A 20,787-nucleotide genomic window follows, 5' to 3' on the forward strand; every position below is an offset into this window, starting at 1 on the left:
ATAAAGAATATGACTAAACCAGAAAACTCAGTTCTAATCTTTTCTTCAAATGATGAATTATCTAAATTGATTTCCAGAATTAAAAAAGACAAAATACTGAAGTGCTGTACCCATGAGGTTTCAGTGATTTCATCTCTTTGTGTACTTAGATTGCCTAGATTTACTTCCCACCTCATGGTCTCCCATCTAATTGCTACACTCTGCTTTTAGATCTGGGTTAAAACCTACCTCCTCCAGTGCAACCTGAGCTAGGACTGAGACAGCCTATAATCCGGTTACCTTCTCATCCTCTTACTCATCAAAGAAACGTGTTATAGACATGTATTTTTTGCCAAGGACTGTGCTAGATGATGAGAACCCAATTAAAATAAAACACGCCTATGTTTTCTGGAAAGGACAAAAATAATATCCAATAAATGAATAAATAATAAACTCACATCAAAATGTTTGTAGAATAAACATTTTGTTAATCCCTGAATTCCTCCATGAGTACACACACTGAGGACCTTTACAAACACACCTTTCCTCTTACAGCCATATCAGAAGAGAAAGTATTTTCCTCTTGTTTATTCTTTACTTCCTGAATGTTGGGGGAAGTCACTAATTATATAGGAGTCTGCCATGCTGTATAATTCTTGATCAGAGCTAGTCAAGGTGTCATCTAACACAGCCTGTGCTTGACTTCTGCATGCGTGTACTCTTCCAATCTCTCTCTTCCTCTCTCTTTCCTTTTCATTTCCTCCCTGCCATTGGAAACATGTTTCCATCCCTGTCTCTTTTAGAGTTGAGTTTTAAATGAGCATTCCACCAGTAGAAGGTTAGGATATATAGAACATTTTCACTATGTTCATTTTTCTACAGATAAGGAATATGATCCAATAATAACAGTTTAATTTCAAAGAAGCTGTAGTAGTTTAGTACAGAGTTTAGTAGTAAATAGATTAGGAAGCTATCTTTTTCATATATAAAATTAACCCAATGTCTCTCATTAGTTTTAAGTGAATTTGAGAAGAGAGATGAAGCAAGCATCACTTAGCAGACATGAAAGAGAAAAGGGGTATTAAAAATCAAAAGGCAGACTTTAAATAGGTAGAAAGAAAATAAATTCAGGACAAGAATAATAAAAGTTATAAATTCAGGAGATAGTAAGTTATATTCTTTATTAAAGAGCTACACTTCTTTGGGGTAACGGTTTTTGTCATTATTATTTCACAATCATCATTTATATATCTACATTAATATAAATTGAAGAATTAAGGTAAATTATTTTATTGGATTATTATTTGATCTTTCTTACTAAACGTATTTTTAACAGGGTTGTATAACTGCCATTTCTCTGTCCTCCTGTTACCCTCCTTCATCTGGAATAGAGAAAATCAGTTAATTGAAATGTCAAATTTTCAGCTTACTGTCTTCCCCTTACTCTGAAGTCTGAAAAGTCACCCTAAAAAAGGGTGAATTTGTTTGCTCACCTGAACAAATGATTTTCTTCCTTTTCCACTCACTCAAATTTTAGTCTTAATCCTCCATTTTCTGTGGACCCTTTTAAATATAGTTTAGAACATATCTCTTTTAAAATTATGAAATTCAGTTTTATGAGAAACTTTATTTTCAATAGCTCTTTTTTCTCTTTCCTTGATTCCGTGAAGATTGTTAATATGCTCAAAGCCAGAATCTGAGGGGCCCCAGTTACTATCCTAACATTTAGAAATATCAGGGTAAGGTTTCCCTGGAAACCACATGCACATAAAAACCATGCAGAGACTTAGTTTCATCTGTGGCTACGTTTTCTATTGAAGAGAGAAATCACCCTGGCCTGTGTGGTTTTTTTTTTTTTTTTTGGAGGTGAGATCCAGGGCAAAAAGCTGTAGTGGTTATTTTATTGGGTTTTGACATCTATCAGACCAATCAAGGAGTTGGAAATCAAGTTATTGGAAAAAAAAAAACAAAAAACTAAGCCATATATAAGCCTGTAAATGAATTTAAAGCCAAGCTTTGGCTTTCCTCTTTCCTGATGTGGTGGAAATGACAATTGACAGCATGTCAAGGTGTCCTGGGTAGCCTCCCTATCTCTGGTGAAGGAGGAGAGAATGGTAATTCCTAGAGGGGTGAAGAAAAGATCAATTATCTGCAGCACACACCAGGGTGGTCAGATTGGAAGAAAGTGCCCACCAAGTGTCTTTTACTGCTGAGAGAAAGAAAAAAAAATTATATTATGTTGATTTTCCATGAAGGTGCTATAATAATCAGAAGATAATAATGTCTTTTCATTAACTCATGCATATCATAAATATAAGCTTTTTGCCCTATCACTTCTTAGAATTGCTATGTAGTGATGATAAGTCTTTAGACAGGTTTATATTGTCTTGTCATCTGAATTTCTCATCACAGAGTCTATGATTCTATATAATACATTATACAGATGTTTCATACACTATATTAGTTAGCATGTGATTTCATTGAAAATGGGGCCAATGTTTCCCTTTCCTGCATAAAAAGTTTGGGCGTAACTCACTCAAATGAATATTTTCTAAGCCAACCTGGCAATGTGGTAATCCATGAAATTGTGAAGAGTACATAGTAATTTTTGAAAAGCTTAGAATTTATATTCCCTTTTCTGGAGTACAATAATAACCCTAAAAAGAAACAAGAAAACCCATCTTTTCCTCTAGCAAATTCCAAGTTCTTTGCAAAAGGAATATGCACATCAAAGAAACACAGGGAGAAAGGTCATCTCCAGTCTGAAATTATTCAATAGTCTTGTTTTCCCAAAACAAGTAAGAACTCATCCTGAAGAAAGGCAATGAGAAAGAAGAAAAAACAATAATCCTCATCTTCTAGAGACTTATCTACAAAGCAGATGCCAGGTTCCATCTCAAGCTCCTTCTTCTGCTTGTCCAAAATATAGCCATTTGTTATCGATGTGAAAAGAAGATTGTAAAAGCCAAATGACAGATGGATACTACTCGTACTCTGTATTCAGAATGCTCCATTGTTAGTACTATCCTATTGTAAGAAATTGCTTGTTTTTGTGTCCACTTGAATTTACTAGTTTAACCTCATTACCTACTTACTTGTTTTTAGATCTTTTGTTCAATCTTATCCCAAGCTATTTACTTGAAACATTGAATAAAAATAAGAGTACACCAACTGGGCATGCAAACTTTTAAAACTATATGAGGTTAAACATTGGAAGCTAGGGAAACCCTTTCCTTTGGTTTTAAAAATGGAAAATGTGGGTACTAGGTTGTTAAATATTTTGTCCTTGAGTCCCACAGTCACCTAATGGTCTGAGTGGAAATAGGTGTCCTTATCTGTTATTTGGTTATCTTGAAAACAATTTATAAATAATGGGTAAATTAAAATTTGAGATCTTAAATGCCTTTATGTAACATTGAGTTACAATTGGTTAGCAATAGACCTACCTTATTAATAGTCTTTATTGAAAGAGTGGATGTTTAATTCCCATTAATTTAGACCTCAATAACAAGTCAGCCAATGTTTAGAGGAATTTCAGTGGAGAAGAAATAGCTTTATGAGGTGGTAGCTGAGAAAGTCAACATTGACTTTTCACTTGTTTCCTTCCTGAGTGACATTTTGGCAGGAGTAATGAATGAGAAAATTCCCTATTACCTTTAAAAGTTGACATTTTTAGGGCAATTTGATTTTTCTACATATTATGCCTGTTTATTTCTTATAATGTCTTACAATTTTAATAGAAGAGGCTAAAAGGTATGATAGGCTGCAAATATATAACTGAATTAATGAAACTTTTTCTGTGGGTAATTCTATAGCATTAGCAAGAGAAAAGACTAGTGGGTTTTCTTTCTTTCTTTTTAAAACAAAACAAAACAAAACAAAAGAAAAACAAAACAAAAACAATTTATTGGTGTATGTGAATGAGAAGCCTGAGGGTAACTGGCTTCAGGAAAAACTGGATCCAGGGGCTCAAATGACATCTGTCTCTTTCCATTCTTTGCCATGTTAGTCTCTATTTGGCTTCATTCTCCGTCAGGCTGTCTTACCACAGTTTAGGCAAGATGGTAAGAAGCATTCCAATTTATGTTTATCAATCTTTTTGGAAATGGTTTTCCTTTATGTGTGTGTGTGTGTCTATATTTTGGTCTTTAAAAAAAAATTTAAGTTCTGGGATACAAGTGCAGAATGTGTAGCTTACATAGGTATACAGGTGCCATGGTGGTTTGCTGCATCTATCAACTTGTCATCTAGGTTTTAAGCCCCATATGCATTAGCTATTGGTCTTAATGCTCTCCCTCTCCTTGCCCCCAATCCCAGACAGGCCCTGATGTGTGATATTCCCCTCCTTGTGTCCATGTGTTCTCATTGTTCAACTCCCACTTATGAGTGACAACATGTGGTACTCGGTTTTCTATTTCTATGTTAGTTTGCTGAGAATGATGACTTACAGCTTCATCCATGTTCCTGCAAAGGACATGATCACATGATCTCATTCCTTTTTATGGCTGCATGATATTTTGTGGTGTATAGTACCATATTTTCTTTATCCAGTCTATCACTGATGGGGATTCAGGTTGGTTTTATGTCTTTGTTATTATAAATAGTGCTGCAATAAACATACATGTGTTCGTGTCTTTTTAGAATGATTTACATTTTGGGGAGTATATACCCAGAAATGAGATTGCTGGGTCAAATGGTTTTTCTGGTTCTAGATCCTTGAGGAATCACCACACTTTCTTCCACATTGGTTGAACTAATTTACATTCCCAACAACAGTGTAAAAGTATTCCTATTTCTCCACAGCCTCGCCAGCATCTATTGTTTCTCGACTTTTTAATAATCACCATTCTGACTGGTGTGAGATGGTATCTCATTGTGGTTTTGATTTGCATGTCTCTAAAGATCCATGATGTCAAGCTTTTTTTCATATGTTTGTTGGATGCATAAACGTCTTCTGAGAAGTGCTGGTTTATATCCTTTGTCCACTTTTTGATGGGGTTGTTTGTATTTTTCTTGTAAATTTGTTTAAGCTCTTGTAGATTCTGGTTATTAGACCTTTGTCAGATGGGTAGATTGCAGAAATTTCCCCCCATTTTGTAGCCTGCCTGTTCACTCTGATGATAGTTTCTTCTGCTGTGCAGAAGCTCTTTAGTTTAATTAGATCTCATTTGTCAATTTTGGCTCTTGTTGCAATTGCTTTTGGCATGTTTGTCATGATGGAAGACTAGCAGGTTTTCTAAGGGCATTAAAATTGGGAAGGAAATAAATAATAGTGAGCCTGATGCTGTACATTTGTCTTGTCTTCTGGTTGTTTATCACTTCAAGAACAGTCTCAGGATGCTTGGGGATTTTCTCCTTTAGTAGTCGTGCTTGCCCAAGGAAAATGTCTTAAAACTTGCCTTTGCTAGCCTCCTTGAAAGCTGGCATGCAGCATTTGAATTAGACTTACTAATTGGATGACTCTCACAAGACCTTGATTTGGGAACTGGTCTTGCTAACTTTGATTTGGGACCTAAGTAATTGAAGGAAACACGCACCAAGCAGAGCCAATTTTTTGGCAAGGGCAGCTGTAGAGAACTATGGTTTCTAGCGGCAGCAGCAACATGAGTCCTACTGACACTGTCATCAGTGTCAGCTGTGGGATCCATGCCCACCAGCAGTGGCTATAGCATCTTTGATGGTGTCAGACCATAGTGAAGCTAAGTGTTGTTCCTAGCTGCAAGGGTTCCAAGTGTGATATTCTGTCCTTTATGATCTAGTTAATTTTCCTTAATGGGTTTCTTTGCTAATTAAACAAGTTAAAGTGGATTTTGTTATTTTCAGTTTAGAATCCTACATGACTCAATCCCTAACTGTGTGCCAGGCATTCTGCCAATTACTTTTCATATTCAAAATAATTTTATTCCTTATAGGCATCCTCTTATAGGAGAATGTTACACAATGAAGCTCAAAGATGTTAAGTAATTTACCCAAGATCACTTAGCTATTAAGTAGAGGAGCTGAGACTCAAACCCAATATGGTTTTCCTAACTTCTGAAGTGTGAGGTTGAGTTTTAATATAAAAAAGAAAATGCATGGATGGCTTACATTGAAATAGAAAATGAGAAAATCTTGATGAATTCTAGAATCGGAACCAGACCTGTAACCAGCTTACATCTCAACACTACCTAAGTTAGCTATTCCTGTGATCAGAGGTATTTACTATTTCACATAAATTTCCATCTCTTAGAAAATTTGAAAAAGTATCCTTCTTTACTGTTTTCCACTTACCCAACTTCTTACCTCCAGCCACAGTTGGATCTTTCCCTGAGTAGCTTGCTTTGCACTTGTGTCTTCCCTGCTTAAATCCTATGGCACATATTGTCTCTCTATAAAATCAGCCAACATTGAACCTGTGTTACCATATCCCTCTCTTTTTAGGTTCTATCACTCAGGGGTCAGCAAAATTTTCTGGAAAGGGCCAGACAGTAAATGTGTTTCTCTTTGCAGTCCATACAGTCCCTGTTGCAACTACTCAATTCTCCTATTGTAGTAAAAGCAGCCATAGATGATGAGCAAATGAATGAGCATAGCTGTGTTACAATAAATTTTAATTTACAAAAACAAATGTCCACCTGGATTAGTTTGCAGAACCCTGCTATAGTTTAGTGATTCTCAAATGTAAATGTATAACAGAATTACATCAAGGCCTGTCAATACGTGAATCCCTTTGTGCCACCCCTAGCGCTGAGGTCTAGCCAGAAATTTTACTTTTCTAACAAGTTCCAGTTTTCTTTGTAGTCAACTTGTATACTGTCCCTACAGTGAGGAATGAAGGTAATGAATAAATGATTATCTTCTCTTTCTTTATAAAATATTTTCTAAAGCTTCACAAAACACCCACTGCAGTCAACAACTAATTGCCCTTAGTTTGGCCAACTTGATTAAATATTTTTGCCTTGGTTTTGCCTTCTTTCTGGTTTCGTTTCCTTTGTCCCTTACTCCTGCCCCGTGGAATCACATTCCCAAATAATATACTATTCATAGGTCCTTGTTTCATGTCTGTTTTGGAAAGAACTCAGACAAATAACATTGGAATAGGACCAGGAGTGGGGTTAGAGATTAACACATGGCATGTAGTAACATGTTTATGGAGAATCTTACTTTTCGTTAATTGTGACAATGGACATGTGGGATGTGAAGCATTGAATTATATGATATTTGGGGCACTTAAACAGTATGGGAAAAACTTAAATTATAAGGCTGATGATGTAAGTTGACATTTGTTAGCTGCTTTGGAAATCATGACAAAAGAAAATGACAGACATGGTCAGTTACCAATCAACTCAAGGAAACTGGAGTGCCTCCATTGCAATATGTTAAAGGAAAGCCTTCTTATAGCCCCTAGAGACACGGTGCTAAAAAACCATCCCAGTATTTAATTTTAAGCATGGAGACTCAGTGACAGGTTTTCTATGTCACTGTCAGAGGCCTAAAAAAAAAGAGTTTGGCCCCAAAACCTAGGACATAAATAGTTGGTAGCTAAGCCTAAGGGCCTAATATTACCAAAGTCCTCTGAAACTTCTATGCCAGCAGAAAAATTTCCTTTCCTGAGATTTAGGAGAATGAATTTCTCTGGCTTGGTGATTCTCTAAATACTTAACCTAAAACTTACACTTGTCATCAACAAGGTCTGCCCCTGCCCCTACCACCCTACATTGCCTTCATGCCAAATACTAGGGTCAGGGCTCAGTGTAACCCACTCAGGAAATTCAGCCACTGCTCTTTGAGAATACTAAATACATTTAAAGTCTGGCTAATATATACTAGGAGTAATTTGTAAGTATATATATTTATATATTTTTTAATTTTATATATATATGGAAGTGAATCTCTAGATTTCTTTATTGCTTGGGCAAGGGCATAGATTAATGATGGTATGTGAACATCCACCACTGTCTTGAGATTCAATATTCTGGAAAGATTTCCTTGTCCTAGTACATTACTGGGGTGGCATTTTGAAGTTAGGACATGATAACTCTATAGAATAAATGATGTGTAAAGTGCAAGGACTACTACTGATGAAGTGGTCAGAATGCTCAGGGAAGTAAGCCTCTTATCGTTAACTAATTCTGTGATTATTAATTGGATGACCAACCAGCAATGACTTAGTTCCCTGGGTGGGTCCAGAGACATGCCTTTCTTTTAAGCCCTAAAGAGTGTACAATGAAGGCAGAATTGGCATCTCTGACAAGCTCAATATTGGCAATTCTCTAGAGGCCAAAATCTAGAATGGAAGATTGTGCTTGGCACATTGGATTACTTATATGGCATTGTGTCCCTGATAACTCAAATACTTAGGTCTGGGAACCAAGGGCCAGTAATAGAATTGGGTGCTCTCACCATCATTTTTTCAGTCATTCACGTGTAATTTTTTTTTCTCATTTCCGAAAGCGTAGGCTATGCTAAGTCCTGACTCTTAAGAATTTCTTCTTTCAGAGGATACAATAAAGGTTCCAAAGACCTTGAAGCTAGAACCGTCCCATGGTCTCTTTGAGTTCCTAATGCTAGTAGAAACAAGGCCAGAAAAATGCAGATTCTTATGCTGGGGGAATAAATGTATTCCAATGACTCTAAATAGCTAGTCCTCTAGCTATATAATAGAGTTTGATAGGATTCACTATGGTATCTGTTGTGCTACCATTTTTAGTAATGATAATTAATGGGCAATTGTAGCAACCAAGGTCCAGAAAGCAAGACAATTAAACACTTATGGAAGAAATTTCAGTCATGTTTTAAGCAAGCCACTTAGACCTTTGGAAGAGTTGGTCAAAAGTGAAGAAATCCTGGAATAATTGAGGGAAGAAGGAAATAATAAGTATCAGTACATGTTTAGGATTATGGTGCTACAGTGAAGACTACAGGTTGTTATTCTAACCCTTTTGTATCAATTATTTACAGAGTTTGTGAATGGCTATCATCTTGAAAAGGCCATTTTGCTGTATTAAATTTAGTAGAAGGTATGAATACATCTGAGGAGTGCAAGAATTGGACTGTTTGGGGCCCCATTTGTGTACCACTTCTAAACTTTTTAGCTTTAACTTTTAATTCAGCCCGCATTTTAATAATAAATTCTATGTGTTCTTCAGCCAGGTTCATGCAGGTGTAACCCAAAAACCTCTTAAGTTCTTTTGTTTCTTGGTCCAGAGTTTCCTTTTTCTGTATTATAAGACACCCATAGGAATCTTATAATTCTGTATTATAAGACACCCATAGGGATCAAACAACCCAGAAATGAAAAGTTGCTAATATCCCATTGATAATTGATATATGTTTCTTCCTTTCTCTCCCTAGATAAAAAGATCTCAGGCAAATTTCTTAGATCTCCTGGATTCTGTAAGACAGAGCACCAGCCATTCATAGTAGTGGAACTCAGCAGTGTCCTCTTAACATTTACTTTTTCTGTTTCCCTGCCTGATTTCAAAATTCATCGTTTCTGTTTTCTGCATAGGAACTTTTGTCTGAGGATCTGCTTTGAGGGCAATTTAGTCTAAACCATTGAAAAATGAGAATTCTTAGACTTTACCCCAGGATTGCCATGAATAAATGAACGCTTGATTGCTTAGTCTAGCAAACACCAAATCCATGGAGACTAGAAAGTTTTAATCTCTTGGATTCTCTACAACAAAAGAGATACCATATTGAAAGTAATTGTGGCTTTAATAGAATCTTCACAGTGTAAAAATACTAGAGAAGTTCTGTATTGTGTTTTAATACAGGACATAATGAATCGTAAATTTGCATGCAGGTGTGATGGTCTCACAAATATCATGATTCACTAAAAAAAAGATATAGGCTGTATTATTTATCTTTGAAAACTTTAAATGTGTTAAACCAAAGCTAACTTTACTTGAATCTTCTGATGCCTTTTCAATTAACAGGCAAAGATAGAGCTTGATAGAATCAGAATATCACAGATTAGCAATTCTAATCATTATTCTAACTGTAGTTTTCTTTTTGTCAATTATAGATCCTTAGGGGGTAATCCAAACTGCTGTGTAAAGAAGGCTCGGGAGAACAGTACAATTTAAAATACTAAAGTGGTTTTTATGCTGATTGAGTTTTTCTTTTTTTGAAAACAGAAACACTTCTAACAACATGTAGCTCTTTTTTAAAAAAATTCTTCAAAATTCAAGTATAAAGCATTCTAGGGACATTTTACAAATATGTAATATAATTGACCTAATTACACAAAGTAATGAGCAACAAAATGACTTACAGTCAATGAATATTAAAGCTAAACTGGGGTCCTAAAAATAACCTATGTATGTCGTACTTTGGCAACTAAGTTAAGGCAAAATAAGATGAAGTAACTTTCTCATCCTGGGGCCAGGAGCCTGATCTCTTGACTGACTTAACTGAAAGTCAATCTCCTCTATCTTTGAAGATTTGTTGAAAGCATGTATTTTTTCCCCTTAGTTTTAAATAATTCTATCTATTTTCCCAGAATATCCTCTGTTTTTGCCCTGAAACAGAAGCTACTTAAACTAGTAAAATGTCAGAATGCAAAAGGGAACCTGAATATGTTACACATGGAAATTTATGTTAGGTACCTTCCAGTGGTTAGCACTGGCCTTATAGAACAATCTTCTGGAAAGTATTCCCTGGATATATTCCTCCTGAGGGATGATCTTGGTCTATTCATAAAAATAGTCATGGCCACTCCAGTGATGATTCCAAGTCTGACTTCAGCCGATTTTTCATCACCGATTGTTCGGCCTGACTCACTGAGTCCCACTGCTGCTTCACATTCTAGTCTACCAGGTCCTGGTGAACAGGACTCAGTGCATAATTCTAGCACACAGAAAAACTTGCCTCCAAATGAATTTAGAGAAAGTCTTATTCTCCTTTACCTATGGAAAATAACTTGAGTGTGCAGATGATATTCAAATCAACTAAATATCTATATCACACAGTTAAGATAATTTATATTAAGATAATAAAATATGGTTTGAAACAGCAAAAGTGAATTCCTTATGTGTTATGTGTCCAGTGCAAGTCATCAGGTAGGGACGGGGGAAGGGGAGCAATGCTTATTACAGTTATTTGGGCTGACAGAGGCTCCAAACAAATGTGTTCAAAGAGGCTACAAATGGGAACATGATAAAATGCACACAATTTGATAGTTTCTTTGGAGAAATTATACTCCGCTTATCTTTTAGAGGGTAGGAGAGGAGAGAGAAATAATTTTCAGACAGAGGTAATAATGATCATCACAACTCCCTTTGGATCTACCCCTATACCACCTGTAGAAGACACTGTGTAGACCACTTCAAGCTCCTGGTCTACCTCCTATAACCCAATGGGTTTAGCCTGTTTTCTCTGTTCTGGCTTCTGTCTTCTCTTGCAGAAGAGTTCCCACTAGGATTTGTATATATGGCATGTGTTTAGCAATCTTTCTGGCTGTTGGTCTGGTTATGCTTCCTCTGAAAGCACAGCTATATGCAGCCCACAGGCCAACACCACATACCCTTGAACTCACCCCAAAACTTATCCAGAATCTCAGCTTATGTAGAGTACCTCAAGCCTATGATGTTACAAAAGGGTCTTTCTGAGATAGAATGAGACACGGAATGAAGACTGGCATGAAAAATACCTGAAATATGGCATTCATATAAAGAAAAATGACTGAACAAATTGATTTAAAAACTCAGTTTGAGGCCATTGGAAAGACATCAGAGATACCAAGAGAAAAGAATTATATAATTTTTTAGTTTTAGTATAGTTTTATTATAAGCCTACCTAGGTGGGAGATAAATATATATAAAATATAGATATCTAGAAGCTATTGAGTGAAAAAGAAATTTCTGAAATAATTGATTCAATTATGTAGTTTATTTGAATACTGTTATGTAAGAGGTCATAGATTCATAAGAAGGGACTAAAAGGCTAAAGTTATAATTGGAACCCAAAGGAATTTGTAGAGATTTTTGTAAAATTCTACTTACAACTAAATTCTTTCGAGGTCTCACTATATTGGGAGGTAGAATAATCACTGAAACCTGAGAGCTTAATTCTAGGCTCTGTTCAATTTTAGCTAGTGGGGAAAACTCAGAAAAGTCAGTTTTCCCTTCTGGGCCTCATATCCTCATGATCTGGGTGAAAATACTGGACTAAATGTTGTGAAAGTTTCCTTTTAGATCTAAATTAGAGAAGTCTCTCTTCTCAGCATCAGATCTACTTAAATACATCATGGGAGTAAGATCAGAGGAGAATCCTCTTTTATTGACACTTTTGGTGTGGCTCACATCCTTCCTCTTGGGTAACAGGTAGCCCCACTCAGAAATGCTACTTATTTGTAAGAGACTTTGCATTATTATTATTATTATATTATAGTTTACAAGAGTGTAGACTATTCTTCATTCTATAAGAATTCCAAGGCCAGTTGCAACCTATTTGAGTCACTACCCTGGAATCCACGCATAGAAATAGCCTTAAAAATGGGTTTTGTAAAAAATAGTTACTGGTTCATGCTAGAAAAAGGGGCTGATTCCCAAAATATCTCTGTCAGGTGTCACCATGACCCTGAGAGCAGAACAATCTGATGAGTGTGATCAAGGCATGAGTCTTGCAGCTCTTTACTCCAAGGGTGCTCAGGTGGATAAGACATCTGTTTAAAAACCACCTAGGCTGAATCAGAAGAAAATTTCACAGGCCATACAGGGCCATTAATTTGCTAAGTGAGATGTGTCTCTAGCCTTGCCCTCCTAATGTAGCAAATGAAGGGGTTTTATTAGAGCAATGGTTACTGAGGCTCACTATCTAAGTCAGATTAACCTAAACTCTCTGTAGGGTCCTGTAAGTTTCTAGGCTTCAAAAAATGTTTCTTCTGACTGCTCTAATTAAGAATAGACAAAAAGACAAGGATCTAAGCTGGAAAAGCAGTTTTGAGGCTCATGCAGGAGACAGGAAAGGACAGTATTAGTGGAGATACTGAAGTGAGATCAGATCTTGGCAATATTTTAAATGTAGTGACAATAATATTCCTTCCTGGTTTAAAGAAGAGAATAAAAACATAGAGCAAAGGAAAGATGACTTCAAGTATTTTTGGCCTAAAATCCTGAAGGACAGAGCTGCCATTAACTTATAGAGAAGACTGTGAGAAAATAGATGACATTTTTTAAGATAATTTATATAACATATTATATCATATATTATTATTTAATGATATCACTTATATAATTTGTTTATATAGCTATGTTTATATTTGACACATAGCTCTATAGCTATGTTTATATTTGTGTATATATAGGTATTTGATATACACACACATACATATATATACACAAATATAAACATAGCTATATATATGAGAAAGGTTTTGAGAACTCACATTTGAACACCTTAAGTTTTAGATAACTGCCATAGTCATGAATCGCCTAGCTTTTCTCTGCATATATAATATTATGTATACATCTGTAATTATATTCTACATACCATTAAAAGGAGTCAGTCAGCTTGCTTTAGGCAGATAGTAAGGGAAGGGTCCCTGCAGAACCTCCAACCTGTGTTTTGTGCCAATAAGGGAACTTGCATAGGGGGCTTGCTTAAACATGCCTGTAGTGGAATAAGGGCCCTCATGGGCACAGGGGGCACAGGGTGAAGCCACCAGGAATTTGCACCTTATACAAACAGGGAACCCAGCATCATCAGCTTTTATATAAAATGCTCTGTATTCAACTGTGAAAGGGGCAACTGACAACCTGCTTTCAGAAAACTTTTTGCTGAGAGCTTTCCTTTTCACTTTTTTTTTTTTTTTCATTTTTTCAATGTCTGCATGCCTATTTCTTCCTGGTAGTGAGACAAGAACCTGGACCTAGCTGAGCTAGGGAGCAAAAAATCCTGCATCATCGTTTTATAACATTCTTCTTTCTTTGGACCCAGGTGAGTAAGGAAGATCTTTGAGAAACTCTACAAAATTGTATTGCTGCTGCTTCTTACATGTTTCTTCTCCAGAAGGTCTCAAAGTGATAGGACACTTGGCCTCTGATAAATAATTCAAATATATTTCTTAATGTAATTCACCTGAAAGATTCATACTTTTTATTTTCTGAAGTTGGCAAGAAAATGAGGTATATTGTGATGAATTAAGCCCCTCAGGCCAAAATTATGTTTGGTGAGCTTTGTTGGAAGGATAGGCAAGTCTCTGAGGGTATTACAATGAAAGTGTATGGATAGATTTTTGCCCAATTTTGAGATTCTCCAGTACTTCATGAAGCCCAAACTCACGACAAGATTTGGTTCCTTGGTACCTTTCGGTTCATTGTATACACAAAATATGCTTTATATTAACCCTTGAGCAGAGCAAATGACCACAGGATTCTGAGGGAGATTGCTCTACACCCATGAATAAATTTGAGTATGGATGTTTTCATTCTAGTTCAAATAACTCATTATTGAATTTCTTAGTGAGAACTTCGTTCCCTACTTAAAAAAAATATGAATTTCCTTTGAAGACAACATAGTACAATTCTCTATGGAGGAGGAACTAATATCACTGTCACTTACAAAGTTACTTGCTTGTCTTTTAGGAACAATAGTCCTCTTATTCCTGTACCTCCCTTTACTCTTTTCCACATTATGGTGCTTAAATGCTCTTGGCTTTGTTTTGCCCACATAAGGCCTGCCTGCAATTACAAGAGAAACCATTCGTACTGGAAATGGTTGCTCTTTGCTGCTCAGAGTTATTGCTGCCAGATCTCTTCTCTTCCAATTTTCCCTCTGAACAAAGATGATGAAGATAGGAATTATTGATTTGTCCCATTCATGCAACAATGGTTTAACAATCATTTATGCGTTGTGTTTCTACCTTCAGATCCCAAGTAGAGTGCTTCTGTTTTAACAGGTGGAAATAATTGTAATACATTATATGGCATATGGGAAAAAGAAGAAAATAAAAGAATACTTGGAGAAAAAAAAGTAGTTGCAAAATGAGGCAAATTAGCAAAAACAAAAAATGAAAGGTAATCAATGAAAAACTTGCTAATTGTCCAAGTTTGCTGCTGGCTGACTGAATCCAGTATATTTATGGCGTACACTTCAAACCCAGAAAAGTTCCTGTGCTGACAGGAGGAGTTAAGCGTGTTCTAAACATCAGCCTGATAAAAACCAGCTTCTTCTTTCTGTTCCAAGTTTCCAGCTCTTGGCCCACAAGCAAAGTGACATTTGGCCCAGAATCCCCACAGCTGTCAGTTCCAACAGGGGCCGGAGCAATTTTGTCCACTGGTGTGGAATGTTCCATGAAGTGACCAACAGTACACATTGCAGGCTTTACATGATTCCATGCCTTACATTAGGCATCTGGAAAACAGAAGGTTTACCTGCAAATTGGGAGCAGCTTTTAGAAAATAGTCATTACTTGGAAGACTTTATATAAGCAGTAGCTACACATTAACACAGAGACTGGAAGCTTGTACAGAACAAGGAATTGAATTGGATTGGATTGTCCTGGAGAAAATTACCCACATTTGCTGATAAACCCATATCAGTGATTTCAACAGTGTTCTTTATACTCATAGCATGTTCTAGTAAATATTTAATGCATCTATCAATGAAGAGTCCTTTGTTCATTTTATTAAGTCATGCTCCTTGGTACCTGCAAGTAGGATGGTAAAATTGATCTTCTATATTTCTGAAATAAAGTGATTGTTCTTGGTAAATGATTAGTGTGATGTGAGCTGCTACTCTTTTATAATCAAATCGTGTCATTATCTTTTTCTTTTTAAGCTTGAGTTCTTATTGAAGTATAATCACTGACATATGACAGATTTCCCAGAAATTTTAAGACTAAGATATGTGTGTAGTTGGCTGTCTTCATTTGTTTCTGCTGCCATAACAAAATACCTGAGACTGTGTAATTTACAAAGAACAGAAATTTGTTTCTCACAGTTCTGGAGAATGAACAGTTCAATATCATGACATTGCTAAGTTCACTCTCTGGTGAGGGCCTTGTCTCTATGTCCAAGATGGCATCACGTTGCTGCATCCTCCAGAAAAAAAGAATGCTGTGGACTCACATGGAAAAAAAGGACCCAGCTAGTTCCCTCCAACCCTTCTTTAAGGTTGTTAAAACCATTCATGAAGGTGGAGACCTCTCTTAATCACCACCCAAAGGTTTCACCTCTTAATACTATCACATTTGGGATTATGTATGAAAATCTGAATTTGGGAGGAACACATACAATCAAACAATAGCAGTGGCTCTTGGCAGTACATTGGAGAAAAAGGACTGCTTATCAGAAGAAGATGGATCATCAGCAGCATTAGTCAATCCCATAAGGATAGCACTGCAGAGGTAGCTTGAATTGAGATGGGAATCTAGGCTAACATATCAAGTATCAACCAATCATAGGGTAAAGCCTGTCTTAAAGGAGAATGTACAACCTTAGAAGAAGCAGTTCCATTTGGATGAGGGCAATTTCCATAGAAGGATGCAGCAGTGAGCCTTTAGATGTCACCTCTCTCAGCAGCTAAATAATAAGCATGCCACTCCTGAGAGGGGATCTTGTTGGCCAAGGGAGGCTTACTACAGTCACTGACTACAGTCTGCTCCTTACACTCTACTTACTTGATAATTTAAACTTATTTTTTTTTTAGAAACAGCTGCTCCAGGATTCCTCTTGATTTTGTTTCCAGGAGGGTTAGTAGAGAACTGTAAAGTCCCCGGCACTACAAGTGGTCATGAGCTTCTAATCAATACGCATGATTTCCCTCTCTACTGCCCATTCTAGATTCCCCTAATGTTGTCTAACATCTCTTTTAGTGTAGGTGGCTTAGCTTGGTAGGGTGCTCCAAACCCTCATTACAGGCAAACCTCAGAGATATTATGTGTTTGATTCTAGACTAATGCAATAAAGCAAATGTCGTAAAGTGAGTCACACAAATGTTTTGATTTCCAAGTGCATATGAAAGTTGTTTATACTGTAGTCCATTAAGAGTACAATAGCATTATGTCTTTAAAAATATACCTACTTTAATGAAAAAATACTTTATTGCTAAAAACTACTAAAGAACATCTGGTGGCAGAGGATTTTGCCTCCATTTTGAGGGATGCTGATTGATTAGGGTGGTGTTAGCTGAAGGTGACTGTGGCAGTTTCTTAACATAAGACAATGAAGTTTATGACATCTATTAACTCTTCCTTTCACAAGAAATTTCTCTGTAGCATGTAATGCTCCTTGATAGCATTTTACTCACAATAAAACTTCCAAAATTGGAGTCATTCTTCTCAAGCTCTGCCACTGCTTTATCAACTAAGTTTATGTAATATTCTAAATCCTTAGTTGTCATTTCAACAATATCCATAGCATCTTCACCAGGTAGATTTCATTTCAGGAAACTACTTTCTTTGCTCATTTATAAGAAGAAACTCCTCATCTATTCAAGTTAGATCATGAGATTGCAGCAATTTAGTAACATCTTCAGGCTTCCCTTCTAATTCTAATTCTCTATTTTTTCACATCTGCAGTTACTTCTTCCACTAAAATGTTTCTTGTTTTTCCTAACATTGGAAGTTCTGAGTTTTGACTAAATTTCTTGTAACACACCCCTTTATTGAAAATTTTCTAATTATTTTATCATTATTAGACTGGGGTTATAGTTGGGAAAAAGAAGATCACAGAGTAAAGTTCCATTATTATCACCTATCAAGGGTACAAACAATATCACTTAGGACTATTGATATGAATCATGGTCTTGACTGAAGTAATTTTTGTCAGATTTCTCCACTGTAAAGTTACACTTCCCCCCACCACAATTTCCATACTGCAGTCTTTGGCGGAACATCACTATGTCAGCTCATACTTAAGGAGTGGATGTTATGCTTCCCCTGTCTTAGAGTGAATCATCTACATAGTTTACTTTGAATTCAATATGTGAGATTTGTCTCTTCTCCTCCATTTATTAATTTATTAATTCATTTGTTGATATTGATATGAAATCATATTTATTTTATACTTTAGGTTACAATCCAATACTACTTTATTTTGATACTCAAATTGTTCCATCTTTGGACATCAAGAGCTCTTTCAATTGACCCTGTGTCACTTTGATATACCCTTATTATTGTAGATTATTGTTGCTGTTGTATTGCTTCCTTAATTTCTGGTACTACCAGATTCTCCAGGCTCATCTTGAGTATTTCCTCTTCCAGTCTAAATCAGATGTATCCTTAGGAGACTCTATTTTCTTTACTGGAGATGAGATAGAAACCAAGATCTGGGTATTAGATATGCTCATTGCTATTGGGGTGAGACTATTTTAGTTGCTCCCAGCTAATAATAAAAAGCAATACTGACCCACATATATATTAGGGACATATATTAAGTGAAACATGATTTCTTATTGATATCTCTCATTCTAATCTGATACCACATAGATCATGCTAGTCACTTTCTTTGTTATTTATAAATTTTTACTCAAACATTAAGAATATATTTCTCATCATATGTCATCCACTTATTTAATTGTACAGTTACAGTATACATGTACTTTAGCACGTGTTAACCTTTACCCTCATGGGAAACAACTTTGCCAACTATTGCTTATTGTGCCATTCCTTTTGCCTTTAATGTTGCAGATTCAATTCAGCTCCAAAATTACTTAGATTGGTACCTCTTCTCATATCCCTTTCAATGATATTGTTTTATACATTTGTATTATAGTCAGCTTATCCTGTCACAAATGGCATTATATCCTGGGAAAGATCCTTGATCTCCCATGTTTTTCCTTTTACATTTGTAAATGTTAAGATTAACTGTTTTTACAGGGATGAAGCCAACTTCATCATTGTGGATAAGATTTTTCATGTGCTTCTGGATTCAGCTTGCCAGTATTTTATTGAGGATTTTTGCATCAATGTTCATCAAGGATATTGGCTTGAAATTTTCTTTCTTTGTTGTATCTCTGCCAGGTTTTGGTATCAGGATGATGCTGGCATCATAGAATGAGTTAGGGAGAAGTCCTTCTTTTTCAATTTTTTGGAACAGTTTCAGAAGAAATGGTACAGCTCTTCTTTGTACCTCTGGGATTATTCAGCTGTGAATTGTCTGATCCTGGGTTTGTTTTTGGTTGGTAGACTATTTATTACTACCTTAATATCAGAACTCATTATTAGTCTATGTGGAAATTCAATTTCTTCCAGGTTCAGTCTTGGGAGGGTGTATGCATCCAGGAATTTATCCATTTCTTCTACATTTCCTAGTTTATGAGTATAGAGGTGTTTATGGTATTCTTTGATGGTTGTTTGTATTTCTGTGGGGTCAGTGGTGATATCTACATTATCATTTCTGAATGTGTTTATTTGATTCTTCTCCTTTATTAGTCTAGCTAGTAGTCTACTAATTTTTTTTAAAAAATCTAGCTCCTGGATTTGTTGATATTTTGAAGGGTTTTGTGTGTCTCTATCTCTGTCAGTTTATCTCTGATTTTGGTTATTATTCCTCTTCTGCTAGTTTTGGGGTTTCTTTGCTCTTTATTTCTTTTAGGTCATGTTAGATTGTTAGGTTGTTAAATTGAGATCTTTCTAGCTTTTTGATGTGAACATTTAGTGCAATAAATTTCCTCTTAAAACAGCATTAGCTTCATCCCAGAGATTCTGGTACATTATCTCTTTGTTCTCATTAGTTTCAAATAATTTATTTATTTCTGCCTTAATTTCATTATTTACCCAAGAGTCACTCAGGAGCAGGTTGTTTAATTTCCATGTAGTTGTGTGGTTTCGAGTTAATTTCTTACTCTTGAGTTCCAATTTGATTATGCTGTGGTCTGAGATACTGTCTGAATAATTTCAGTTCTTTTGGATTCACTTAGGAGTATTTTACTTCCAATTATGTGATTAATTTTAGAGTAAGTGCCAGGATGCAAGATTGGTTCAACATATGCAAATCAATAAATGTGACTAATCACATAAACAGAACTAAAGTCAAAGAACACACAATTATCTCAATAGATGCAGAAAAGGCCCTTGATAAAATTCAACATTTCTTTATGTTAAAAACTCTTAATAAACTAGATATTGAAGGAACTTAACTCAAAATAATATGAGCCATGTATGACAAACCTGCAGCCAATATCATACTAAATGGGCAAAAGCTGGAAGCATTCCCCTTGAAAACTGGCACAAGGAAAGGATGCCCTTTCTCATCACTCCTATTCAACAAAATATTGGAAGTTATTGCTGTGGCAATTAGGAAAGAGAAAGAAAGAAAGGGTATTCAAATAGGAACAGGAAGTCAAATTATTTTTGTTTGCAGATGACATGATCCTATATCAAGAAAATCCCATTATCTCAGCTTCAAAGTTTCTTAATCTGATAAGCAACTGCAACAAAATCTCAGGATACAAAATAAATGTGCAAAAATTGCTAGCATTTCTAGACAAAAACAACAGGTGAGCTGAGAGCCAAATCATGAATGAAATTCCATTCACAATTGCTACAAAGAGAACAAAATATCTAGAAATACAGCTAACAAAGGATGTGAAGGAACTCTTCAGTTAGAATTACAAACCACTGTTCAAGGAAATTATAGAGTACTCGAACAAATGGAAAAATATTCCATGCTCATGAACAGAAAAAATCAATATTGTGAAAATGGCCATACTTCCCAAGTAATTTAAAGATTCAATACTATTCCCATTAAGCTACCATTGACCTTCTTCACAGAATTAGAAAAAAAATCTATTTTAAAATTCATATGAAACCAAAGGAGAGCTCATATAGGCATCATGCAACCCAACTTCAAACTATACTACAAAGCTACAGTAGCAAAA

The sequence above is a fragment of the Aotus nancymaae genome, unplaced genomic scaffold, assembly GCF_030222135.1.
Source record: "Aotus nancymaae isolate 86718 unplaced genomic scaffold, 86718_ANA_hifiasm-v0.15.2.pri h1tg000020l, whole genome shotgun sequence".
NCBI lineage: Eukaryota > Metazoa > Chordata > Mammalia > Primates > Aotidae > Aotus > Aotus nancymaae.